Raw genomic sequence first — 27113 nt, forward strand, 5'->3', positions numbered from 1 at the left:
CGGCGGGTGGGCGGGTGGTGGGGCAAGGGGGCGGCGGCGGGGGCGGCGGCGGGTGGCGGTGGTTGTCGGGGAGGAGACAGAAACAGAGAGATGGAGGGGTGGGGTGGGGCTCGGCCGTTAGTTAGGTTAGCTCTTTGCCGTCCGCCCCACCTTTGCCGTCCGCTTTTTTTCTCTTTGTCGTCTGCTGGCAGACGACAAAGAAGGGGGCCCGTTAAGTTTTTTATGATCAGCTCGTTAGCAGGGGCCACCTCTCTCTTTGCCGTCTGCTAGCTGACGGCAAAGATTCTTTGTCGTCCGCTAGTGGACGGCAAAGAATTGGCTGATGGCAAAGACCTTCTTTGCCATCAGCCAGTTCGTTGCCGTCCGTTTTCCTGAAGCGGACGGCAAAGACCTTCTTTGCCGTCAGCCAGCAGACGGCAAAGAACTGGCAAACGGCAAATAAGCTAATTCCAGTAGTGCATCTTATTATATCATATTATGATTGTTTTGAGAAAGTGTTGTCATCCGAGATTTATTATTATTGCTCGCTAGTTGATTATGCCATTGATATGAGTAAACATGAGACCTAAGAGTTATTGTGAATGTGGTTAGTCATAATCTTTGCTGAAAACTTGAATGATGGCTTTACATATTTACAACAACAAGAGGAAACAAAGTTTGTAAAAGTTTTTCTTTATCACTTTCAGTTTATCAACTAAATTGCTTGAGGACAAGCAAAGTTTTAAGCTTGGGGGAGTTGATACGTCTCCGTCATATCTACTTTTCCAAACACTTTTGCCCTTGTTTTGGACTCTAACTTGCGTGATTTGAATGGAACTAACCCGGACTGACACTGTTTTCAGCAGACTTTCCATGGTGTTATTTATGTGCAGAAACAAAAGTTCTCGGAATGACCTGAAACTCCACGGAACATATTTTTGGAAAATATTAAAAATACTGGAAGAAGAATCCACGTCAGGGGGCCCACACCCTGTCCACGAGGGTGGGGGCGCGCCTGCCCCCCTGGGCGCGCCCCCTGCCTCGTGGGCCCCCTGACGCTCCACCGACCTCAACTCCAACTCCATATATTCACTTTCGGGGAGAAAAAAATCAGGGAGAAGGATTCATCGCGTTTTAAGATACAGAGCCGCCGCCAAGCCCCAAAACCTCTCGGGAGGGCTGATCTGGAGTCCGTTCGGGGCTCCGGAGAGGGGAATCCGTCGCCGTCATCATCATCAACCATCCTCCATCACCAATTTCATGATGCTCACCGCCGTGCGTGTGTAATTCCATCGTAGGCTTGCTGGACGGTGATGGGTTGGATGAGATCTATCATGTAATCGAGTTAGTTTTGTTAGGGTTTGATCCCTAGTATCCACTATGTTCTGAGATTGATGTTGCTATGACTTTGCTATGCTTAATGCTTGTCACTAGGGCCCGAGTGCCATGATTTCAGATCTGAACCTATTATGTTTTCATGAATATATGTGAGTTCTTGATCCTATCTTGCAAGTCTATAGTCACCTACTATGTGTTATGATCCGACAACCCCGAAGTGACAATAATCGGGACCACTCCCGGTGATGACCATAGTTTGAGGAGTTCATGTATTCACTATGTGTTAATGCTTTGTTCTGGTACTCTATTAAAAGGATGCCTTAATATCCCTTAGTTTCTGCTAGGACCCCGCTGCCACGGGAGGGTAGGACAAAAGATGTCATGCAAGTTCTTTTCCATAAGCACGTATGACTATATTCGGAATACATGCCTACATTACATTGATGAATTGGAGCTAGTTCTGTGTCACCCTATGTTATGACTGTTACATGATGAATCGCATCCGGCATAATTCTCCATCACCGATCCAATGCCTACGAGCTTTTCGCATATTGTTCTTCGCTTATTTACTTTTCCGTTGCTACTATTACAATTACTACAAACCCCAAAAATATTACTTTTGCTACCATTACCGTTACTTCCATATTACTTTGCTACTAAATACTTTGCTGCAGATACTAAGTTATCCAGGTGTGGTTGAATTGACAACTCAACTGCTAATACTTGAGAATATTCTTTGGCTCCCCTTGTGTCGAATCAATAAATTTGGGTTGAATACTCTACCCTCGAAAACGGTTGCGATCCCCTATACTTGTGGGTTATCAAGACTATTTTCTAGCGCCATTGTCGGGGGAGCATAGCTCTATTCTTTGAGTCACTTGGGATTTATATCTGCTAGTCACTATGAAGAACTTGAAAGACGCTAAGACAAAAATTTATCCCTCAACTACGAGGGGAGGTAAGGAACTGCCATCTAGCTCTGCACTTGATTCACCTTCTGTTTTGAGTAAGCTTGCGACACCTAAACCTGCTTCTGCTATTCATTCTGATATGTCGCATGTTATTGATGATGCCACTTCTGCTATGCATGATACTTATGACGAAACTACTTCTATGCTTGATACTACTGTGCCACTGGGTGAATTTCTTGATGAACAACTTGCTAGGGCTAGAGAGAATGAAATTATTGAAACTGATTATATTGAAGATAGTGATGATGAAGACTCTCCCCCTAATAAGTATGAATTGCCTGTTGTGCCTGATGGTTATGTTCTGGATGAAGAATCTGCTAGAGCCATTCTTGCTTGCAATGATAGAAGTGATCTTAAGAAGTTATTAGCTAAATGGAAGCAACAATCTCTTAATGCTAGAATGAAACATGACCCTGCTTTTGCTACTTCACCTATTTGTGTTGCTGATAAGGATTATGAATTCTCTGTTGATCCTGATATAATTACTTTGGTTGAATCTGATCCTTTTTATGGCTATGAATCTGAAACTGTTGTGGCACATCTTACTAAATTAAATGATATAGCCACCCTGTTCACTAACGATGAGAGAACGCGCTACCTTTATATCCTTAAAATATTTCGGTTCTCATTAAAGGGTGATGCTAAGATTTGGTTTAATTCTCTTGATCCTGGTTGTGTGCGTAGTCCCCAGGATATGATTTATTACTTCTCTGCTAAATATTTCCCTGCTCATAAGAAACAAGCTGCTTTAAGGGATATATATAATTTTGTGCAAATTGAAGAAGAGAGTCTCCCACAAGCTTGGAAGAGGCTTCTCCAATTACTTAATGCTTTGCCTGATCATCCTCTTAAGAAAAATGAAATACTTGATATCTTTTATAATGGACTAACCGATGCTTCCAGAGATTACCTGGATAGTTGTGCTGGTTCTGTTTTCAGGGAAAGAACACCGGATGAAGCTGAAATTTTATTGAATAATATGTTGACAAATGAAAATAATTGGACACTTCCTGAGCCAATTCCTAAGCCAATTCCTAAACCAACTCCGAAGAAGAGGGGTGTTCTATTTCTCAGTCCTGAAGATATGCAAGAGGCAAGGAAATCTATGAAAGAAAAAGGTATTAAAGCTGAAGATGTTAAGAATTTACCTCCTATTGAAGAAATACATGGTCTTAATCCCTCACCTATTGAAGAAACTCATGGTCTTGATAACCCGAGACATGTAGTAAAGGTAAATTCTCTCTATAGATTTGATGAAGGTGATATTCCTCACTATAAGTCTGCTAGACAATGCTTAGAAGAGTTTGATAATCTTATTATCAAACAAGAAAACTTCAATGCTTATTTTGGTAGACAATTGAAATACAATTCCGATACGCTTGAACACTTGGGTGATTATATGTCTAGAGTTAAAGGTGAACTTAAACACATTACTAAACATGCTTCTATGGTTACCACTCAAGTAGAACAAGTACTTAAAGCTCAAAATGATTTGCTCAATGAATTAAATAGTAAGAATAATGACTATGCTGTTAGAGTGGCTACTAGAACTGGTAAGATGACTCGGGAACCTTTGTATCCTGAAGGCCACCCTAGGAGAATTGAACAAGATTCTCAGAGAAATAATATTGATGCACCTAGTCCTTCTAAAAAGAAGAAAAAGAAAAATGATAGGACTTTGCATGCTTCTAGTGAACCTATTGCTGAACCACCTGAGAATCCAAATGATATTTCTATTTCTGATGCTGAAACACAATCTGGTAATGAGCATGAACCTAGTGAAAATGTTAATGATAATGTTCATGATGATGCTCAACCTAGCAATGATAATGATGTAGAAATTGAACCTGCTGTTGATCTTGATAACCCACAATCAAAGAATCAACGTTATGATAAGAGAGACTTTGTTGCTAGGAAACATGGTAAAGAAAGAGAACCTTGGGTTCAGAAACCCATGCCTTTTCCTCCCAAACCATCCAAGAAAAAGGATGGTGAGGATTTTGAGCGCTTTGCTGAAATGATTAGACCTATCTTTTTGCGTATGCGATTAACTGATATGCTCAAAATGAATCTGTATGCTAAGTATATGGAAGAAATTGTCACTAATAAAAGAAAGATACCGGAAGCTGAAATTTCCACCATGCTTGCTAATTAAACTTTTACGGGTGGAATACCTAAGAAACTAGGAGATCCAGGAGTACCAACTATACCATGCTCCATTAAAAGAAATTATGTTAAAACTGCTTTGTGTGATCTTGGAGCCGGTGTTAGTGTTATACCTCTCTCTTTATATCGTAGACTTGATTTGAATAAGTTGACACCTACTGAAATATCTTTGCAAATGGCTGATAAATCAATTGCTATACCTGTTGGTATTTGTGAGGATGTGCCTGTTGTAGTTGCAAACGTTACTATTTTAACGGACTTTGTTATTCTTGATATTCCCGAGGACGATAGTATGTCTATTATTCTTGGAAGACCTTTTTTGAATACTGCAGGGGCTGTTATTGATTGCAACAAAGGCAATGTCACTTTTCATGTTAATGGTAATGAACATACGGTACACTTTCCGAGGAAACAACCTCAAGTCCACAGTATCAATTCTATTGGAAAAATTCCATCGATTATTTTTGGAGGTTTTGAATTTCCTCTTCCTACTGTCAAGAAGAAATATGATATTCTTATCATTGGGGATGTGCATATCCCCGTTGAGGTAACATAGTGTTATTCGAAATTTCTCCGGTTCCATGTTAGTCGAAATGAGTTTGTTAACAAGCCCTGATCAACCTTGTTAGTGGATTCCTTTTGATGAGCATGAGATGGATGAAACTAGCAGGCACAACCTTCTGTACCCTCTCTCTACTTTCTGTTATTTAGTTGAAATAAAGCAAAAATAGTATTTTTCTGTCTGTTTTCTGATTTATCCGTGCAATATAAAAATACCCCAAAAATAAAAGTTCTCCAAATGCCCTGCCAATTTAATATTTTTTTCTGGAATATTTGAGAATATCTGGCACTGAGAACACAGCAGGGGAGCAAACACCTGGCCACGAGGGTCCAGGGCGCGCCCCCTGCCTCGTGGGCCCACGGTGGCCCCTCCACTTATTCCTGCACCCACACACTTCTTCTTCGTCCCAAAAAAATCACCATCCAGCTCAAGCACGAGTTCTAGCTCATTTTGCTGCGATTTTCGATCTCCTTGCTCAAAGCACCTCTCACAAAACTGCTTGGGGAGATTGTTCCTTGGTATGTGACTCCTCCATTGGTCCAATTAGTTTTTGTTCTAGTGCTTTATTCATTGCAAATTTTTGCTGCCTAGGTGACCATGTTCTTGAGCTTGCATGTCAAATTTATATGGTTCCAAGTAGTTCTAATGCATGTTATAGCCTCTAGGAACTTGTAGGAGTAGTTGCTATCAATTTTGCTGAGCTTGGTTCACTTTTATTTGAAGTTACTAAAAATTTCAGAATTTTTCAGAAAATAATGAAGAGATTTTTGAGGGGCTCATCGAGCCGAAGCTCGAAGGAAAAGCAAAGTGAAGAAGCACAGAGGCCCAAATATAATTTGCCTCGCACCGCGGAGGTCCGCCCGTGTGAATGGCCTTCCAATGATTTCTTGAGAGCAGCCGGGATTTATGATGATTTTTATGAATTGGCTAAGAATGCAGGCCTCACCGACTTCCTCCGCGACCAACGCGAACAGTATCTCTTACTCACCAATACTTTTGTGCAAAACTTCTACTATTATCCTAAGGAATCACCTCCTTCAGTAGAGTTTCATTTATATGATGTGGTTAAGAAGATGCCACTAGATGAATTTTGCAAGGTTTGCAAAATACCTTTTGAGGGTAGTTTAGAGGAACCACATCGTAGAGATGTGGATGGGTTTATTGACACTATTACTATAGGGGAAACCAGGAAGGTTTCCGATGCAAGAATCACTAGCATACATTTTCCTGTTTTACACTACTTTGCCATATTTGCTAGTCGTTGCTTAATTGGTCGCGGAAACTGTGGAAACCTTAGTGTTCCTGATATTATCATTTTGTTTCATGGTTTATTCTGCGATAACACTGTTAGTATGGGCAGTATTATTGCCAAACGGTTAAGTCTGAACCGTAGAAAGGGCCCCATCTTTGGAGGTATTTATGCTTCACGCCTTACTGCACACTATAACATACCTATTAGGCACTATGAAAAAGAAGAAAAATTGTTGCCCACTGCTTATTTAGATTATAAGAGTATTGTCGGGGATATACCCCGCGGTATGACCCGGCCGGAAGTATGACCCGGCCGGACTTGGCGCTTCACCGTGACCCGCCAGAAGACTGGCGACTCACGGGTCTGACGGCTCACTGTCAGACGACTCACGAGCCGGACGACTCCCGGATGACCCCAACGGCGGGTCAGATAGAAGACTAGGCCCAAGGCCCAGATGGCCGGCTCATGAGATGGTGGGCCGGCTTAAGAAGAAAGGGATGACGAATATTTCCTTTACAAGGAAGCAAGACCCGGACTTGTAATTAACTTGTAAGAGAAGATAGACTAGTCCAAGTCCTACTAGAACTCCACATGTAACCCGCCCCTCTAACTTATATAAGGAGGGGCAGGGCTCCCCAAAGAGGGACAAGACAAGAAACAATCTCTAGGGCAAAACACCGAGAGCCGGTTCCCGACGACTCTCCCGTGATCATAATGAGACCTAGCCTCAAACAGCATGTAGGGTTATTACCGGATGATGTTTCCCGGGGCCCGAAGCTGTCTAAATCCTCGTCTTGTGTTGCGTCTCTCGATTCCGATCAACCCCTCTCAAGCTACCACATAGATGCGTTGTCCTCGCGACTAAGTCCTGACACTAAGGACATCTGCCGTGTCAATTCCACGATAGTTGGCGCCCACCGTGGGGCTGTCGCACGGTGGTGTTGAGTTCTTGGAGGGATCTCTTCTAGGGTTCGAGAAGCTCATAAAATTCCGGATAAAAAAGAGCCGGCGCAGAAGGATCTACATCGGCTACAAGTTCTCCAGTTGATTAAAAAGTTTGGTGCCCTGCATGGATGCAGTCGACTCGAAAAATAAATACCATATGACCTATATATAGAAGGGGAGACGATCTGCTCAACTCAGGAAAATTCAATTCTCCGCAATTTGCAATCCGAGGAAGACAAAACAGGGAACACTGCGTTCAGCTTCGTGGGTTCACACGACCGGCTACTACAGCCCCATGATAAAGTCAGCTCGTGGTGGAGAGATCAAACATCAGTCAAAGATTACAATTATCCAAGTCTGTACATGAAGACAATAAAAAAGAGGAGCATTGATCTTGCAACGCTAAGGTGGACAAAATTGATCAGGGTCACATCTGACTAAAAGCTGCCGCAGCTTTTGATGAACTTCCAGATGTATTAAGGAAAATACTATTGAAGAAAAAGAGTTGGTAGTTGTTTCAGACCAAGGCAGACTCGGACGGGTGTAACAGCTCAATCAAAGATGAATACTACTCTGATTCAAATATGGATCTAAGGAAAAAGCCAGGAGTCAATTGCTAGTGTGCTACGTGGAAGCTAAATCCGAGTGGCCAGGGATCATCATGTGAGGCGTGCTAGTCATATAAGGAGTATGTATCCGTACATATTGTAAAAAAACAAAGGAAAGGAAGCGATCTGTCAGATGAGTTGTAGTCACCTGTTTCTCTGGTCCGAGCCGGTCGCTGCCACTTAGAGCCACCACCCGGTGGAGTCTCTGCTACAAGCCGGGTCACGGGCCTCCTTCGCCTAGTTTCCGCCTTGAGATGCCCTGCGCGGTCGCTCCCGATGTTTCTTCTGCCGAGACTCATCTCCGCTTTGCCAAGGCGCCCTTGCTGGTGATGTCTTGTCTCGCCAGTGCAAAACAAAAGCAGCACTATGCATTATCCAGCGTCAGGATCCGTGTTCATCCAGCAAAAAATACCAGGTGTTATTTTTCCAATGTATTTTATCAGTACATGTTAATTCATCCGACAACGGTTACTCTGGCCTGTAATATTTTTATGCAGGACGGCTATTAAAAGAAAAAGGGGTGGTATTATGCCGCGGAGGCATGTTTGGTTGTGCCGCGCAGCTTCACGGACACCCGTATCGCGGTCCAGTTTACATCAACGCGCCGGCCGACTCGCCCGTCTGCACCACCTTACAACGCCACGGACGACTCACGCGTCCGCCCTCGCCGCCGGTTCATGCGTCCGCGCTGGTTTACAACACGGAGGACAGCTTGCTCATCCGCACCGGCTTACAACGCCGCGGCCGGCTCATCTATCTGCTCCCGCGGCCGACTCGTCTGTTTGCGCGGCTTACAATGCTGCGGCCGACTCACGCGTCCGCTATGTCCTTTAAATGTCACGTATCGTTTATGCAGGGCAATGGTTCACTGCAAGAGCGATGGCCGTGTCATGTTGCTCGACGAACGCGCGTGCCAGCCGCCGCCTCTGCGGCCCAATTTACATCAACACGTCGGCTGACTTGCCGGTTCACGCGTCCGCACCAGTTTACAATGCGGAGGACAATTTGCTTGTCTGCACCGGTTTACAAAGCCTCAGCCGACTCATTTGTCTATATCTGTGGCCGACTCGCTCGTGATTGGTTTTAACCTCGCCGCGGTGATCATCAACTCCGCGGTGGGTAACTACTGGCCTGACGTATCAGGGTATGGAGCAAGCAATGGCAACGTTCTGCACCGGGGTTTCGTCCGTGTCATACTGCCCGGAGAATGAACGTGTGCAAGGTTACCATCCTCTGTGGCCCGGTTTACATTAACTCGCCCATCCGCGCCGGCTTACAGCGCCGCGGCCAACTCGTCTGTTGCCCGGGCGAATCAGGACATTTGTTCACTACGTCAAAACAAACATGGTTGACTCGCTCGCGCCGGTTTACAGCGCCGCAGCCGGCTCATCTGTTTGAGCTGCCTCTGATATGGCGGCCGTCTTTTCCATCCGTCTATTGCGGCCTGGTCTACATCGACACCACCAGGACTGCATCTGTCTGCATGAGTGAATTATTGAATATGAGCAAGTCACTACTTGGGAAGCCCGGTTTTCTTCCAACAGCTTGGAGGAAAATTGTCATGTGTTATCAGCCGCCGTCGGCACTAGACGGCTCAATGGGCAGGCGCACAAGTCGCCGCCACTACAGTTTGGTTAACTTCAAAACATCCAGTTGGAAGGAACCATTGGTCGAGTTGCTGACACGGCTCATACGGGATCATTTATAACCCGCCGCAGTCACTTCAACCTTCTGTGGATTCACATCGCGCTATCAGCACCAAGGATATACACCTTATGCTATGGTCAATATGGAGAATCTCAAAGCCAACTCCTCGAGTCATCTTGAGACTCGGAGGCTACAATGATATGACTCGGCAGCATTGGTCGGTTTCAATGCATTCAAGAAATCTGGGTCATTGGAGGGGAAAATAACCCGGTCCCGGAGGCTACCGCCATATTGGTAAAAAGGTTTAAAGGCCGTCAGAAAATTTCCGGCTTAAAAGGAAGGATTCCGGTTTAGATCCGGCTCAAGAGACTTGACATCTCCCACAAAGCACTGAAGCTCTTAAATATCCGGTTCAAGGTAAATTTGTTTATCACAAAGCCTTGAAACTCTCAATATCCGGTTTTTCCGGTTCAAAAAGAATTTATCTCTCGCAAGGTTCGAGTTCTCAGGAAAAATTAAAGGGACTAAAAGGAGTCTTTACAAAGCACAACTCAAGCATAGGTACCTTGCTTTAATGACCATTGGGAGCTGATCGTATTCGAATTTAGCTTAACCCTTTTGGTGTGACCCTAATCGTATTCGAATCAGAGTCGTTAAATATTCTCATGATCACTAGGGGGCTTCCTGTTCAAACATAGGTCGTATTCGAACCAAAGAGAACATAGCTGTCGATACCCTTTTGATCGGCACACTGCCGAGCTCATTGGGGAGTTTCTTGGTCATATTTGAACCATAGCTCAACCCCCTTTGGGAACCGACGTGGATCGTATTCGAATCAGCGTCGTTAAAAAACTCTCAAGGTCATTTGGGGGCTTCCTATTCAAACATAGGTCGTATTCGAACCAAAGAGAACATAGCTGTCGGTACCCTCTTGATCGGCAACGCCAAAGCCACTGGGGGCTATATGATCGTATTTGAATCTTAGCTTAACCCCTTTGGGACGGTTTTCTGATCGTATTCGAATCAGAAGCCTCAAAACTTTTGAAGTCTCTTTTTGCAAACAGTTTTTGGGTTTTATTTGAAGCTCTTTTGATCATATACAAAGTGTATATGAGTGGTTGCTATTTAACCCGGTTTGACTTTGGATGATAAGTCGCCATCATATGACAATCATAAACATTTGGAAGTCTTGATTTCTAAAGATTGGGTTATCACCCTTACTGCACAGGTCATGTAAACCGGTAGTACAAATTCAATATCACAGTGGTTATATGTGAGATATTATGACCCGCCCTGCGGTAAACCGCCAAGGGATCTTGTGATCTACTTGTGTGCAGGATAAGACTACATTTGGGTGGTTACCGCCCTGGCTTTTAACGTTAAGTCGCCAGGGCATATGTTGTTTAAACTTTATGCAGGATTTACAGGGCTATAACTTACATAAATGATTAAGTTCAAGCCCATCATCAAAGATTGAAATTGGTGTCTCAAAAGGGTTATCAATTCTTGATTTTCTCACAGGCTATAAGCCGCCGGGTTATAAAAGTTCCGGCTTACAATGGAGGCGTATTAAATTGCCATCGGCCAAGAGCCGCCGAGTATTTCAGCTCCGGACTTACTTATCAACGGATGAGGTATTCAAAGTCGCTTTGGCGCACTGGCTATTATTTTATCAATGGATATGATTTATTATACAATGGAAGGAATAGTCCCGAGTCGCTGCAGGCTTACGACCCGGCACTTGGGGGCTACATTATTTACATTGAGATCACATCAAATATGCAAGTCCCATGTTACTGCCAGCATATACCATGGCACTTGGGGGCTAATGCAAAGTTATTTTTGCTCAACTTATTGAAGACCCGACTCATCACATTCTAAATGAGCCGGCCCTTAGGGGCTACCAATTGCTCATGTCGAAAACTCAAGGTACACAAGCCTTAATCCATTATATTGAAAGATCCACTATTCAGTTGGTAGAGTACAAAGCTCTTAACCTTGTGGACGTGGGTCCAAGCCCCATGGTGGAGATTACATCATATACTGTTATTATCAATGAATCATATACAAAGTCTCAGCTCAGTAATATCTTACTGACCCGGCCCTTGGGGGCTACACGTTGCTGGTCAAGTTTACATGATCATATTTACAAAATCCCTGCTCATTATTGCATAATAACCCAGCCCTTGGGGGCTACGCTGGTTGAAGTTTATATGAGCATAAGGCAATTACAAGTCCCAGGTTGCTGCAAGCATGACAACCCGGCACTTGGGGGCTACATAATATGGAGTATTCAGTTTTTACTAGTGACTGAGATGAACAATATGGATTTCTTCAAAGTGGCAGCATTTATATTGAAGCAAGTCTTAAGCCATCACTTTGTTCTACTCAAGACTTGGGGGCTACAGGTATTATATTATTATCGAAGAAATATTTTCAAATTCTTTGTTTTGAGTAAACCAGATTGACCGGGTGTCACCAATCATTATGACCCTGTGTCTACAACCCGGCGTCATCAATAATCATGAACCGGCGTTGGCAACAATCATGACCCGGAATTATCAGCTTTTATAACCCGACAATGGTGGTAATCATAAACCGGCAAGTTTTACATCTTTAAGCCGGCTGGATATCAGTTGAGTATTTCAGGGACTAATATTTTTGTCAAGTCAGAGCATTGAAGGCCAATTCAAACTGACTCTTTATTTACAAGAACCAATATCAACAAATGGGTTATGAAGCTGGCCTATTGACTCGGATTTTCCAGGAGAAAATGTCAAGGACTTAAGGATGATCAGGTGCCAGCTTACAGGAATATTTAACCCGGAGCACAACCTGCCAAATTTGTTCTTGTGTTTATATTGCAGATTAGTTTAACATGGATGAATCCAAATTAAACTGGGGGCTAGTGTCGGGGATATACCCCGCGGTATGACCCGGCCGGACTTGGCGCTTCACCGTGACCCGCCAGAAGACTGGCGACTCACGGGTCTGACGGCTCACTGTCAGACGACTCACGAGCCGGACGACTCCCGGATGACCCCAATGGCGGGTCAGATAGAAGACTAGGCCCAAGGCCCAGATGGCCGGCTCATGAGATGGTGGGCCGGCTTAAGAAGAAAGGGATGACGAATATTTCCTTTACAAGGAAGCAAGACCCGGACTTGTAATTAACTTGTAAGAGAAGATAGACTAGTCCTAGTCCTACTAGGACTCCACATGTAACCCACCCCTCTAACTTATATAAGGAGGGGCAGGGCTCCCCAAAGAGGGACAAGACAAGAAACAATCTCTAGGGCAAAACACCGAGAGCCGGTTCCCGGCGACTCTCCCGTGATCATAATGAGACCTAGCCTCAAACAGCATGTAGGGTTATTACCGGATGATGTTTCCCGGGGCCCGAAGCTGTCTAAATCCTCGTCTTGTGTTGCGTCTCTCGATTCCGCTCAACCCCTCTCAAGCTACCACATAGATGCGTTGTCCTCGCGACTAAGTCCTGACACTAAGGACATCTGCCGTGTCAATTCCACGACAAGTATGGTAGCGCATGACTTTATTGTTAATAATATGGAAGGGGGGCTTAAATACAAATTGTTCTTTGATACACATCACCCTGAGACTATTACCTTGCCTGCTCCCTCCTTGTTTAATTTGTCTGCAGGTCCGTATCTCGTTCCGTTGGCGGCCATTCACGCCTACCGGAACCCTACACCAGCCACGGAGCCGGAACCACAATTTGAACCTCCACGACAGTCTAATTACTAGTGGGATCCGGAGATGATTTCCAATCAGTGGCAATCAGAGTCTTCTTCGTCTCAGTATGACCCCAACTACAACTATGGATATCCACCAGGCCATCCGTGGCAATAAACCAACTTAGGCCAAAAGCCTAAGCTTGGGGGAGTACGTATTTCCCACCGACATTACATTTATGTTCACACACACTCATTGCTAGATATCGGTGCTCATACTCTTTCACTGTAATATCCATGCTAGTTTATTTTCTTTTTCTTGCTTCCTTCTTGTGTGTTTAAAAAACCTTAAGAAAACCAAAAAAAAATAGTGGTAGCTTTTAGCTAGTTTACTTTCTTGCTGTAGTAGTAAAAATTAAAAAGAAAACCCAGAAAGATTTCCCATTCTTCTTTTGCTTGTTGGAAGCTTTCCCGTGTAAATAGTTTTATTTCTTTTCTTTTCTTTGGGGGTCGATGGGAGAAGACCATGATTAAATTGTTGAAGTGGCTCTGATATGCATTATTGTTGATTTAACCAAGAGCCCATATTGCCTTGTCTTCTCCTGTTTATTGAATGCTCGCAGATTCCAGCTTAGTCCAATGCACGTGCACTCTTATTATTTTCACATCGTTCGGTCATGCAAGTGAAAGGCAATTATGACAATATATGATGGACTGATTGAGATGAGAGAAGCTGGTATGAACTCGACCTCTCTTGTTTTTGTAAATATGATTAGTTCATCGTTCCTGATTCAGCCTATTATGAATAAACATGTTTGCAATGACAATTAGAGATTATAGTTGCTTATGCCATGCTTGATTAGCTATGAGTTATAATGGTTTACCTTGCGTGCCAACATGCTATTAAAATGGTTGTGATGTGGTATAGTGGGGTGGTATCCTCCTTTGAATGATTTAAGTGACTCGACTTGGCACATGTTCATACATGTAGTTGAAACAAATCAACATAGCCTTCACGATATTTATGTTCATGGTGGATTATATCCTATTCATGCTCGTACTCAATGTCTATTAATTTTAATGCATGTTCATGACTGTTGTCGCTCTCTAGTTGGTCGCTTCCCAGTCTTTTGCTAGCCTTCACTTGTACTAAGCGGGAATACTGCTTGTGCATCCAATCCCTTAAACCCCAAAGTTATTCCATATGAGTCCACTATACCTTCCTATATGCGGTATCTACCTGCCGTTCCAAGTAAATTTGTATGTGCCAAACTCTAAACCTTCAAATGAAATTCTGTTTTGTATGCTCGAATAGCTCATGTATCAACTAGGGTTGTCCGTATCTTCCATGCTAGGCGGGTTATTCTCAAGAGGAGTGGACTCCGCTCCTCACTCATGAGAAAATGGCTGGTCACTGGGATGCCCAGTCCCATGCTTTATGCAAACTAAATCAAAATAATTGCAAACAAAACTCCCCCGGGGCTGTTGCTAGTTGGAGGCACTCGTTGTTTCGAGCAAGCCATGGACTGATGCTTGTTGGTGGAGGGGGAGTATAAACTTTACCATTCTGTTTGAGATTGAGTGCTCAAGTGAAGAAGCCCAAGTCTGGACCTAAGCCTGAGATTGAGTGCTTCTACTGAAAAGGGGCTGGCCACTGGAAGCGGAACTGCCCCAAGTATTTGGCGGAGAAGAAGGATGGCAAAGTGAAAGGTATATTTGATATACATGTTATTAATGTGTACCTTACTAATGCTCGCAGTAGTGCTTGGGTATTTGATACTGGTTCTGTTGCTAATATTTGCAACTCAAAACAGGGGCTATGGATTCAGCGAAGATTGGCTAAGGACGAGGTGATGATGCGTGTGGGAAATGGTTCCAAAGTCGATGTGACCGCCGTCGGCACGCTACCTCTACATCTACCTTCGGGATTAGTTTTAGACTTGAATAATTGTTATTTGGTGCCAACGTTAAGCATGAACATTATATCTGGATCTTTTTTGATGCGAGACGGTTATTCATTTAAATCAGAGAATAATGGTTGTTCTATTTATATGAGTAATATCTTTTACGGTCATGCACCCTTGATGAGTGGTCTATTTTTACTAAATCTTGATAGTAGTGATACACAATTCATAATATTGAAGCTAGAAGATATAAGTTTAATAATGATAGTGCAACTTATTTGTGGCACTACCGTTTAGGTCATATTGGTGTAAAGCGCATGAAGAAACTCCATTCTGATGGGCTTTTGGAATCACTTGATGCTTGCGAACCATGCCTCATGGGAAAGATGACTAAGACTCTGTTCTCCGGAACAATGGAGCGAGCAACAGACTTGTTGGAAATAATACATAATGATGTATGCGGTCCGATGAGTGTTGATGCTCGCGGGGAGTATCATTATTTTCTGACCTTCACAGATGATTTGAGCAGATATGGGTATATCTACTTGATGAAACATAAGTCTGAAACATTTGAAAAGTTCAAAAAAATTCAGAGTGAAGTGGAAAATCATCGTAACAAGAAAATAAAGTTTCTACGATCTGATTGTGGAGGAGAATATTTGAGTTACGAGTTTGGTCTTCATTTCAAACAATGTGGAATAGTTTCGCAACTCACGCCACCCGGAACACCACAACGTAATGGTGTGTCCGAACGTCGTAACCGCACTTTATTAGATATGGTGCGATCTATGATGTCTCTTACTGATTTACCGCTATTGTTTTGGGGTTATGCTTTAGAGATGGCTGCATTCACGTTAAATAGGGCACCATCTAAATCCCTTGAGACGACACCATATGAACTGTGGTTTGGCAAGAAACCCAAGTTGTCGTTTCTTAAAGTTTGGGGCTGCGATGCTTATGTGAAAAAGCTTCAACCTGATAAGCTCGAACCCAAATCGGAGAAATGTGTCTTCGTAGGATACCCAAAGGACACTGTTGGGTATACCTTGTATTACAGATCCGAAGGCAAGATATTCGTTGCTATGAATGGATCCTTTCTAGAGAAGGAGTTTCTCTCGAAAGAAGTGAGTGGGAGGAAAGTAGAACTTGATGAGGTAATTGTACCTGCTCCCTTATTGGAAAGTAGTTCATCACAGAAATCAGTTCCAGTGATTCCTACACCAGTAAGTGAGGTATAGTGGGGTGGTATCCTCCTTTGAATGATTTAAGTGACTCGACTTGGCACATGTTCATACATGTAGTTGAAACAAATCAACATAGGCTTAATGATATTTATGTTCATGGTGGATTATATCCTACTCATGCTCGTACTCAATGTCTATTAATTTTAATGCATGTTCATGACTGTTGTCGCTCTCTAGTTGGTCGCTTCCCAGTCTTTTGCTAGCCTTCACTTGTACTAAGCGGGAATACTGCTTATGCATCCAATCCCTTAAACCCCAAAGTTATTCCATATGAGTCCACTATACCTTCCTATATGCGGTATCTACCTGCCGTTCCAAGTAAATTTGTATGTGCCAAACTCTAAACCTTCAAATGAAATTCTGTTTTGTATGCTCGAATAGCTCATGTATCAACTAGGATTGTCCGTATCTTCCATGCTAGGCGGGTTATTCTCAAGAGGAGTGGACTCCGCTCCTCACTCATGAGAAAATGGCTGGTCACTGGGATGCCCAGTCCCATGCTTTATGCAAACTAAATCAAAATAATTGCAAACAAAACTCCCCCGGGCTGTTGCTAGTTGGAGGCACTCGTTGTTTCGAGCAAGCCATGGATTGATGCTTGTTGGTGGAGGGGGAGTATAAACTTTACCATTCTGTTTGTGAACCGCCTATAATGTGTGTAGCATGGAAGATATTGCCATCTCTTGGTTGTTATGTTGACAATGAAAGTATGCCGCTCAAAGTATTATTTATCTCTATTTCAAAACCAAGCTCTGGCATCTCTACAAATCCCCGCTTCCCTCTGCGAAGGGCCTATCTATTTACTTTCATGTTGAGTCATCACCCTCTTATTAAAAAGCACTAGCTGGAGAGCGCTGCTGTCATTTGCATCCATTACTATTAATTTATATTGGGTATGACTATGACTAGATCTCTTTTACCATGAATTACAATTTTTAGTCAGTCCTTGGTCTTTAAAGGTTCTCTGCATTTATGTTTTGCGGTCTCAGAAAGGGCTAGCGAGATACCATCTTATTATATCATATTATGATTGTTTTGAGAAAGTGTTGTCATCCGAGATTTATTATTATTGCTCGCTAGTTGATTATGCCATTGATATGAGTAAACATGAGACCTTAGAGTTATTGTGAATGTGGTTAGTCATAATCTTTGCTGAAAACTTGAATGCTGGCTTTACATATTTACAACAACAAGAGCAAACAGAGTTTGTAAAAGTTTTTCTTTATCACTTTCAGTTTATCAACTGAATTGCTTGAGGACAAGCAAAGGTTTAAGCTTGGGGGAGTTGATACGTCTCCGTCGTATCTACTCTTCCAAACACTTACCCTTGTTTTGGACTCTAACTTGTGTGATTTGAATGGAACTAACCCGGACTGACGCTGTTTTCAGCAGACTTTCCATGGTGTTATTTATGTGCAGAAACAAAATTTCTCGGAATGACCTGAAACTCCACGGAACATATTTTTGGAAAATATTAAAAATACTGGAAGAAGGATCCACGTCAGGGGGCCCACACTCTGTCCACGAGGGTGGGGGGCGCGCCCCCTGCCTCGTGGGCCCCCTGACGCTCCACCGACCTGAACTCCAACTCCATATATTCACTTTTGGGGAGAAAAAAATCAGGGAGTAGGATTCATCGCGTTTTACGATACGGAGCCGCCGCCAAGCCCTGAAACCTCGCGGGAGGGCTGATCTGGAGTCCGTTCGGGGCTCCGGAGAGGGGAATCCGTCGCCGTCGTCATCATCAACCATCCTCCATCACCAATTTCATGATGCTCACCGCCGTGCGTGAGTAATTCCATCGTTGGCTTGCTGGACGGTGATGGGTTGGATGAGATCTATCATGTAATCGAGTTAGTTTTGTTATGGTTTGATCCCTAGTATCCACTATGTTCTGAGATTGATGTTGCTATGATTTTGCTATGCTTAATGCTTGTCACTAGGGCCCGAGTGCCATGATTTCAGATCTGAACCTAGTATGTTTTCATGAATATATGTGAGTTCTTGATCCTATCTTGCAAGTCTATAGTCCCCTACTATGTGTTATGATCCGGCAACCCCGAAGTGACAATAATCGGGACCACTCCCGGTGATGACCATAGTTTGAGGAGTTCATGTATTCACTATGTGTTAATGCTTTGTTCCGGTACTTTATTAAAAGGAGGCCTTAATATCCCTCAGTTTCCGCTAGGACCCCGCTGGCACGGGAGGGTAGGACAAAAGATGTCATGCAAGTTCTTTTCCATAAGCACGTATGACTATATTCGGAATACATGCCTACATTACATTGATGAATTGGATCTAGTTCTGTGTCACCCTATGTTATGACTGTTACATGATGAACCGCATCCGGCATAATTCTCCATCACCGATCCAATGCCTACGAGCTTTTCGCATATTGTTCTTCGTTTATTTACTTTTCCGTTGCTACTGTTACAATTACTACAAAACCCAAAAATATTACTTTTGCTACCATTACCGTTACTTCCATATTACTTTGCTACTAAATACTTTGCTGCAGATACTAAGTTATCCAGGTGTGGTTGAATTGACAACTCAACTGCTAATACTTGAGAATATTCTTTGGCTCCCCTTGTGTCGAATCAATAAATTTGGGTTGAATACTCTACCCTAGAAAACTGTTGCGACCCCCTATACTTGTGGGTTATCACAGGGAGTTACCAAAGTAATCCAGGAGTGGATCACTGGACAACGGTCAAGAACATCCTGAAATACCTGAAAAGGACTAAGGATATGTTTCTCATTTATGGAGGTGACAAAGAGCTCGTCGTAAATGGTTACGTCGATGCAAGCTTTGACACTGATCCGGATGACTCTAAGTCACAAACCGGATACATATTTTTATTGAATGGTGGAGCTGTCAGTTGGTACGGTTGCAAGCAAAGCGTCGTGGCGGGATCTACGTGTGAAGCGGAGTACATAGCTGCTTCGGAAGCAGCAAATGAAGGAGTCTGGACGAAGGAGTTCATGTCCGATCTAGTTGTCATACTGTCGGCGTTCTGGGAACGGGGGTCCCCAGACTTGCCTGCCTGCGGCCCATGGCGTGGCTCTCCAAGTGGGCCCGTACTGCCCATCTTCACTAGCAAGTACTCAAGACCCTCGCGAGGGGCCAAGCCTCGCGATGTGGACGACACAAGACCTCCTCGGGAGCGGCCTCACCGGGCTAGCTAGCGAGGGGCGGAGAGATCAAGGCAAGGGGTACCTCGCGAGGTTTCCCGTGACGTAAGCCATGACGATCAAGGCCAGGCGGGCGCCAGCGATCGCAGTGTCCTTGTTTCCTCTTTGGTGCTAAAGGGGCAACCGTAGGCGAGGAGTCTTGAGGCATCAGGCAAAGGTTTCCATATCGGTGCAATAAGACCAAGACCAGCAGGACGGAGGTCACCGTGGAGCCCAAGATGGCGTCACCACCAGATCCTTTGGCAGGCAAAGACTACATTTGTAAGGATAAGCTGTACTAGCTGTCCCCCTTCAAACTTGGCCGTTGTGGGATCCCTTCCCGCTCAATATTTGGGAAGAGGACCAGGGCCTCTATAAATAGGACTAGCCACCACAGTAGGAAGGGGATCGGTTCCATTTTCCATCCTCACACCCACAAGTTCACCGAGCACAAGAACACCTCTCCTAAGGGGGCTGTTCTTCTCTTGTATTGTTCATCCTCAGCCCAAGAGGCAATCCACTGCCACCACACTGGAGTAGGGTATTACACCACAACGGTGGCCCAAACCAGTATAAATCTTGTGTCCCCGTGTTCTTTGGGTTCGGCGAGCTAGTCCGTGAGATCGTGGAGTGCGAGAGCTTAGGAGAGGAGAGATCTTCGTGTGCACCCCAGTGTTCGAACCTTGAGGGTTTTGACGAAACCCGAAATCCGACATTTGGCGCGCCAGGTAGGGGGTGCGCCGGAGCCTCTCTTCCGCCAATTGATCCATTGACGCTCCGCGGTTCCGATGTCCGGCGACCCAAGAACCGGCGCCGACCGCTGGGCAGCTTGGCCAGCCCGGGCGGCGTTGTCCACCCAGGAAGACCTCAATCCCGCGCTCCAGGCGGCACGAGCGCCACCTAACGCTGCGGGGCGCGGGCGGCGTGGCCAGGCGCCATCCACCCTTACTCCACGAAAGGCGCGAGCTGCTGCAAGGGCCGCAAGGCACACTGCGGCGACGGCGCCGCACACCTGGCGGGAGCAGGCGAACATGCGGGCTGCACTCATGGTGGCACGGGAGCTGCTGCGGTGCTGACTGATGGAGAGCAACCGGGATGCACTGCTGGAACGCGTCGCCGAGCTACTGGATGCAGCAGCCACGGGAGTGCCGCCCTTCTGCTACCAGCTCACGCCCCAGGCAGCAGCCGGCTCCCATGGCAGGCCTCGCCGCGCTCGGGTCCCCCCGAGTGCGCCCGGGGGTCTCATCAACATCAGTGCGACAAAGGTGGAGGGCGCCCCATCGCACCAGCACCACCCCCGATGCGTGCGGGCACGAGCGCTGCTGCACACGGCCCCAGCGGAGCACTACCTTACCATCCTCAGGACGGCTTGATGGGCCGGGCGACATGGAGCATGGGGCACTTCGGCAAGGTCTTCGGGGCAACGGCCTCGGAGGCCTACGTGCCCCGCATGATGAACCAGGAGTACACGCCGGAAGATGACCCGACTCGTTCCTCGAGCCAGGATGGGAAGAGGAGGCGCTAGGAGCTGAGGCCTTCCAGGAGTCGCCCGAGAGCCCCTCCTACCACATCGTCGACAACAGCTACAATGTACCACTAATCTCCCAGGGGCAGGCTTACGCTAACCATGAACCGCAAGTGAATCAGGTCACAGCGCCAGGCGGCGGTTCCGGCACGACAGTATCCGTCCCACAAGGAGAGGCACACTGGGGGCTGCGTGGGAGGAGCCAGGAGCAAGGCCCCTCCCCGCGTCGCACGGAGCAAGGCGTTGCCCGGAGGTAGGCCCTCTGCCGGGGAGGCGCCGGCGAGCCTTCCCCCGGCAGAGGACCCGTGGTCACCGAGGGCGCCGCTGGCGTCCCCTCTGCCCCCTTTGGCACCGTCCTGGTTTCCGGTCGTCCCAACGGTGGTAGAGGGTGGCGCAAGGCAGGCCCCTCATCTGGCGATATGAAGTAAGGCTCACGCCTGTGAAGGTCTCCGCTCGTGACACTCTCACGTAATAATGAGTGGGGCTGTACACGCCCCGGAGCCTCAGGAGTGCCGCCCTCGGGCCTCGGGGGCTCCCTCCCACGTCCTAGTGGCAGCACTTAGCTCCGCGCTGGTGAGAAGACTCGAAGACAAGAAGACTAGACTAGGCGCCGGATGCGGCCATTTGCTTTTAACCTCTTTTCTGTAGCCCTGCTTTCTGGCTTTGGATTTAAGTTGGAGTTGAGTTTTCATTGATGCGCGCGGGGGGTGCCTTTTCTCGTTCGTGCTATTTCTTGCAATCTGGTTCTTGCCTTATTTCGGATCTCACGCTCATTGCCTCCCCCTCACCAGCTCCTCGTGAGCGGGGCTGAGCATAACGCACACGCACCACCCGCGGGTTCTAAGCCTTGCAGGATAAACAGCAGGGATACACGGGATCAATCGGACATGTCGCTCGCCGCGTCCCCTGGGATGTCTTCAGACGCGTCGCTGGCATCACCATCACCTTCGACGGCGCCACCATCGTCCTCGTCGACCACGTCACCTTCGTCTGCCGCCACCACTACCGCGTCGTCCTCGGAAGCGAAGGCCCTGACCAGCGCATCCACATTGTCTTCCACCCATCGCGCCAGGTCGCCCCGGATGGCCTCCAGAACTGGGGCAATGGCGGCGTCGAAGTCAAAATTGGGATAGGTGTTCTGGAGATGGCTGAAGATGCAAGAGAACGTGCGCCCGAGCATGCTGCGGCTCCTCTCTTCAAGAAGCTGACGAGCTCTCTCGGAACGGTTCTCTAGGCGCATCACCACTTCGGTGAAGAAGCGGAGGTGACTGGCGTAGTCGTCCGCGTGGGGATGACGGGCGTTCTCATCGCAGATATGGCCCAGCACCGCGTTGGCCCTATTCCTGAGGCCCTCAAGCATGAGGGCGTGCACGCGCTTCAGCGTCCGTCGTTGGAGCACTTCCTGCCTGATCTGCCGCGCGATGGACTCGGTGTCGGCGATTCGCTGCTGAAGAGGAAGCAGCTCGGCGCGGGCAGAGGCCAGTTCAGCCCGCGCCGAGAGCAAGGCGACTGCGGCGGCCTCCTCGCGTCGTTCTGCCTCGGTCAACCTATACTTGAGGGCAGCAGTCCTGCCCGCAGCCTCGGCTTCAACGAGCTTCAGCTTCAGGTCATGCCTGCTCACAAGATCTGCGCAAGCCTCGGCCACGCGGCGGTCGACCTCCTCCTGGACACTGGCCTCGCGCGCACCGACGGCATCCTCTGCTTGGGCGACTTGGCGCTCCCTTGTCTCCAACCGCTCCAGCTCAAGGCTGCGCTCCATGGCTTCCAGCGCCAGCGCTTCCTCACGCTTCAGGACCTCTTCCTCCTCGGTGGGTGTCCCCCTCATCGCTGCAAGGGCGGCTTGGCGCGCCTCCACCTGCTGCTCCAAGGATGCGCTCTAGGCCTGGAGCTCCCGCGCCCGCTTCTCTGCAATCTCGCGGTGGCGGTCAGCCTCACGGGCTTCCTCCAGGGCTCGGGAGCAGGCCTCCCGCGAGGTCGCGAGAGACGCCTCGGCCTTTGCATTGTCAAGCTCACGCTGGAGGCGCCCGAGGTTGATGGCCACCTTTAGCTTATGTCGCTCCTCCATCAGCCGACGACCCTCGGCTTCAAGGCGCACATCTACGTCCGATAGCTCTCTACCGAGCCGGTTCATTGCGCCCACTGCCTCTCGAAAGACCTCGTGGTGGACAACACTTTGTTCGCACTCAAACTTGAGCGCGAGGCCGATGCCGCCCATCGTCCCGGGGGCCGTTGACGGGACCCGAGGCGGCTCGCCCCCTGTCATCTGGGGGCTGGGGGCTGGCGCTCCCCCGATGGTTGACCGAGCCCCGCAAGAGGCCTGAGTTGGTGTAGGCCTACCACTTGATGAGGAGCCCAGGATCGAAGCCAACCAGCCGCCATCCACGGTCAGAGGAGGAGCTCTAGGCACGCCCGCTGCGCTCCAAGCAAGGCCGCGAAGGAGAGACGGTGAAGGTACGGGCTCAAGGCGCCTCGCAGGCAGGCTTGCTTCTCCGGTTGGCCCCGCGCCAGGGGCAGCGTGCAGGCCTAGGGCGCTCAAGGTTAGCGGGAGAGACGAGGCGAGCGGAGGCTGCCTCTCAGGAGACTTCATGGCCTTGGTGGAAGGGATCCTGAAGAACCACCGTCAGGAAAGGGAAGCGGCACACGCGGAATGACAGGGATAAGGTTACTCATCAATGGCGATGTACTTCCTCCGCTTCAACGACCCGAAGGCACCACTGCTGCAGCTTGGGGACCCCTTCCTCTTGCGGAGCTCCTCAAAGTCCACACGGAGCCGGCTAAAGCGCTGGACGTGGCGACCCTCGCGGGGCGCAACTGGAGAAGCGCCCAAGGAAACGACCTTCGGAGCGCCAGGCTGGAGAGAGCTACTAGACTCTGCCTCGCGACAACCAGCCGAGGCTTCAGGAGCTTCTGTCTCAGGAGCGGCGGACCGCGTCGCCCCCTCAGCTGCCACCTCAGGGCAAGGATCACGGGTTCCCCAGGATGACACCTCGGGAGCCTCAAGCAGCATCGACACCTTGGCGCCCACGCCCCCGGCCTACAGCGGTGCTTGCCCCCGAGCGTCCACTCTTGGGGCAAGATCGGGGCTGGTGGCAAGAAGAGGAAGCACGATGATGGGGTTCTCACGGGGCCCCACAAGGCCGACTGGACGTAGCCCCCATTCATCGAAGGAGGGCATCTGCTCCACAAATGCCAACATGTTCAAGCAGCGGTACAGAAGACAACTCTTCCTCGGCATGTCGTCTGGCAACGGGACGCCCGTCAGGACCTCGAGCACTGTCCGCCGCGCCTCAAGGGGGAGCCCGGACTCCTGAAGTCTCATGTGGTCCTTGCTGTTGAGCAAGGCCCACATTGGTCGGGAATGGCGCTGAAGCGGAGAGACTCGGCGCCGGACATACTCCTTCACCACCATAGGCGCAGTCACGCCAAGGTCTTTCAGCCTCTTCAGCCGGAGCCAGACGGAGACAAGGCGCGAATTAGCAAGCCTCTCGTGGCGCCAACCACAACTGGGAATGGCGGGCGCCGATGGAGAAGAGAGCAGGGGCTGGTGAAGGAAATATTCCCTAGAGGCAATAATAAAGTTATTATTTATTTCCTTATATCATGATAAAATTTTATTATTCATGCTAGAATTGTATTAACCGGAAACATAATACTTGTGTGAATACATAGACAAACAGAGTGTCACTAGTATGCCTCTACTTGACTAGCTCGTTGATCAAAGATGGTTATGTTTCCTAGCCATTGACATGAGTTTTCATTTGATTAACGGGATCGCATCATTAGGAGAATGATGTGATTGACTTGACCCATCCGTTAGCTTAGCACTCGATCGTTTAGTATTCTGCTATTGCTTTCTTCATGACTTATACATGTTCCTATGACTATGAGATTATGCAACTCCCGTTTACCGGAGGAACACTTTGTGTGCTACCAAACGTCACAACGTAACTGGGTGATTATAAAGGTGCTCTACAGGTGTCTCCAAAGGTACTTGTTGGGTTGGCGTATTTCGAGATTAGGATTTGTCACTCCGATTGTCGGAGAGATATCTCTGGGCCCACTCGGTAATGCACATCACTATAAGCCTTGCAAGCATTGCAACTAATGAGTTAGGTGCGGGATGATGTATTACGGAACGAGTAAAGAGACTTGCCGGTAACGAGATTGAACTAGGTATTGAGATACCTACGATCGAATCTCGGGCAAGTAACATACCGATGACAAAGGAAACAACGTATGTTGTTATGCGGTCTGACCGATAAAGATCTTCGTAGAATATGTAGGAGCCAATATGGGCATCCAGGTCCCGCTATTGGTTATTGACAAGAGAGGTGTCTCGGTCATGTCTACATAGTTCTCGAACCCGTAGGGTCCGCACAGCTTAACGTTCGTTGACGATATAGTACTATGAGTTATGTATGTTGGTGACCGAATGTTGTTCGGAGTTTTGGATGAGATCACGGATATGATGAGGAACTCCGGAATGGTCCGGAAGTAAAGATTGATATGTGGATAGTAGTGTTTGATCTCCGGAAAAGTTCCGAAATCCATCGGAAGGGGTTCCGTATGTTTCCCGAAATGTTTGGGCGCGAGAACACTTTATCTGGGCCAAAGGGGAAAGCCCACGAGGTTTTTGGAAAGCGCAAAAGGAAGTTTTGCGGAGTCCAGGGGCCAGGCGCCAGGGTCCCTGGCGTCTGGGTCTAGACGCCGGGAACCCTGGCGTCTGGCCCTGGAGTCCGAGAAGGACTCTTGCCTTTCGGGTGAAACCGACTTTGTTCAGGCTTTTACTCCAAGTTTTGACCCCAAGGCTCAACATATAAATAGAGGGGTAGGGCTAGCACCCAAGACACATCAAGAAACACCAAGCCGTGTGCCGGCAACCCCGTCTCCTCTAGTTTATCCTCCGTCATAGTTTTCGTAGTGCTTAGACGAAGCCCTGCGAAGATTGTTCTTCACCAACACCGTCACCACGCCGTCGTGCTGCCGGAACTCATCTACTATTTCGCCCCTCTTGCTGGATCGATAAGGCGAGGACGTCACCGAGCCGAACGTGTGCAGAACTCGGAGGTGTCGTGCTTTCGGTACTTGGATCGGTCGGATCGTGAAGACGTACGACTACATCAACCGCGTTGATATAACGCTTCCGCTTACGGTCTACAAGGGTACGTAGACAACACTCTCCCCTCTCGTTGCTATGCATCACCATGATCTTGCATGTGCGTAGGAAAGTTTTCAAATTACTATGTTCCCCAACATTGGCATCCGAGCCTGGTTTTATGCGTTGATGTTATATGCACGAGTAGAACACAAGTGAGTTGTGGGCGATACAAGTCATACTGCTTACCAGCATGTCACACTTTGGTTCGGCGGTATTGTTGGATGAAGCGGACCAGACCGACATTACACGTACGCTTATGCGAGACTTGTTCTACCGACGTGCTTTGCACACAGGTGGCTGGCGGGTGTCAGTTTCTCCAACTTTAGTTGAATCGAGTGTGGCTACGCCCGGTTCTTGAGAAGGTTAAAACAGCACTAACTTGACAAACTATCGTTGTGGTTTTGATGCGTAGGTAAGAACAGTTCTTGCTCAGCCCATAGCAGCCACGTAAAACTTGCAACAACAAAGTAGAGGACGTCTAACTTGTTTTTGCAGGGCGTGTTGTGATGTGATATGGTCAAGACATGAAGCTATATTTTATTGTATGATATGATCATGTTTTGTAACCGAGTTATCGGCAACTGGCAGGAGCCATATGGTTGTCGCTTTATTGTATGCAATGCAACCGCCCTGTAATTGCTTTACTTTATTACTAAGCGGTAGCGATAGTCGTAGAAGCAATAGTTGGCGAGACAACAACGATGCTACGATGGAGATCAAGGTGTCGTGCCGGTGACGATGGTGATCATGACGGTGCTTCGGAGATGGAGATCACAAGCACAAGATGATGATGACCATATCATATCACTTATATTGATTGCATGTGATGTTTATCTTTTATGCATCTTATCTTGCTTTGATTGACGCTAGCATTATAAGATGATCTCTCACTAAATTTCAAGATAAAATTTTTCTCCCTGAGTATGCACCGTTGCCAAAGTTCAT

The 27113-nt window shown here is 47.3% G+C and overlaps 1 pseudogene; it reads right to left on the reverse strand.

Moving 5' to 3' along the window:
* The window catches only part of LOC123120302 (uncharacterized), a 78151-nt pseudogene extending 55446 nt beyond the window's left edge, over positions 1-22705 (reverse strand).
* Positions 22706-27113: the final 4408 nt, after the last annotated feature.

This window comes from Triticum aestivum, chromosome 5D (genome assembly GCF_018294505.1).
Source record: "Triticum aestivum cultivar Chinese Spring chromosome 5D, IWGSC CS RefSeq v2.1, whole genome shotgun sequence".
NCBI classification, from domain to species: Eukaryota; Viridiplantae; Streptophyta; class Magnoliopsida; order Poales; family Poaceae; genus Triticum; species Triticum aestivum.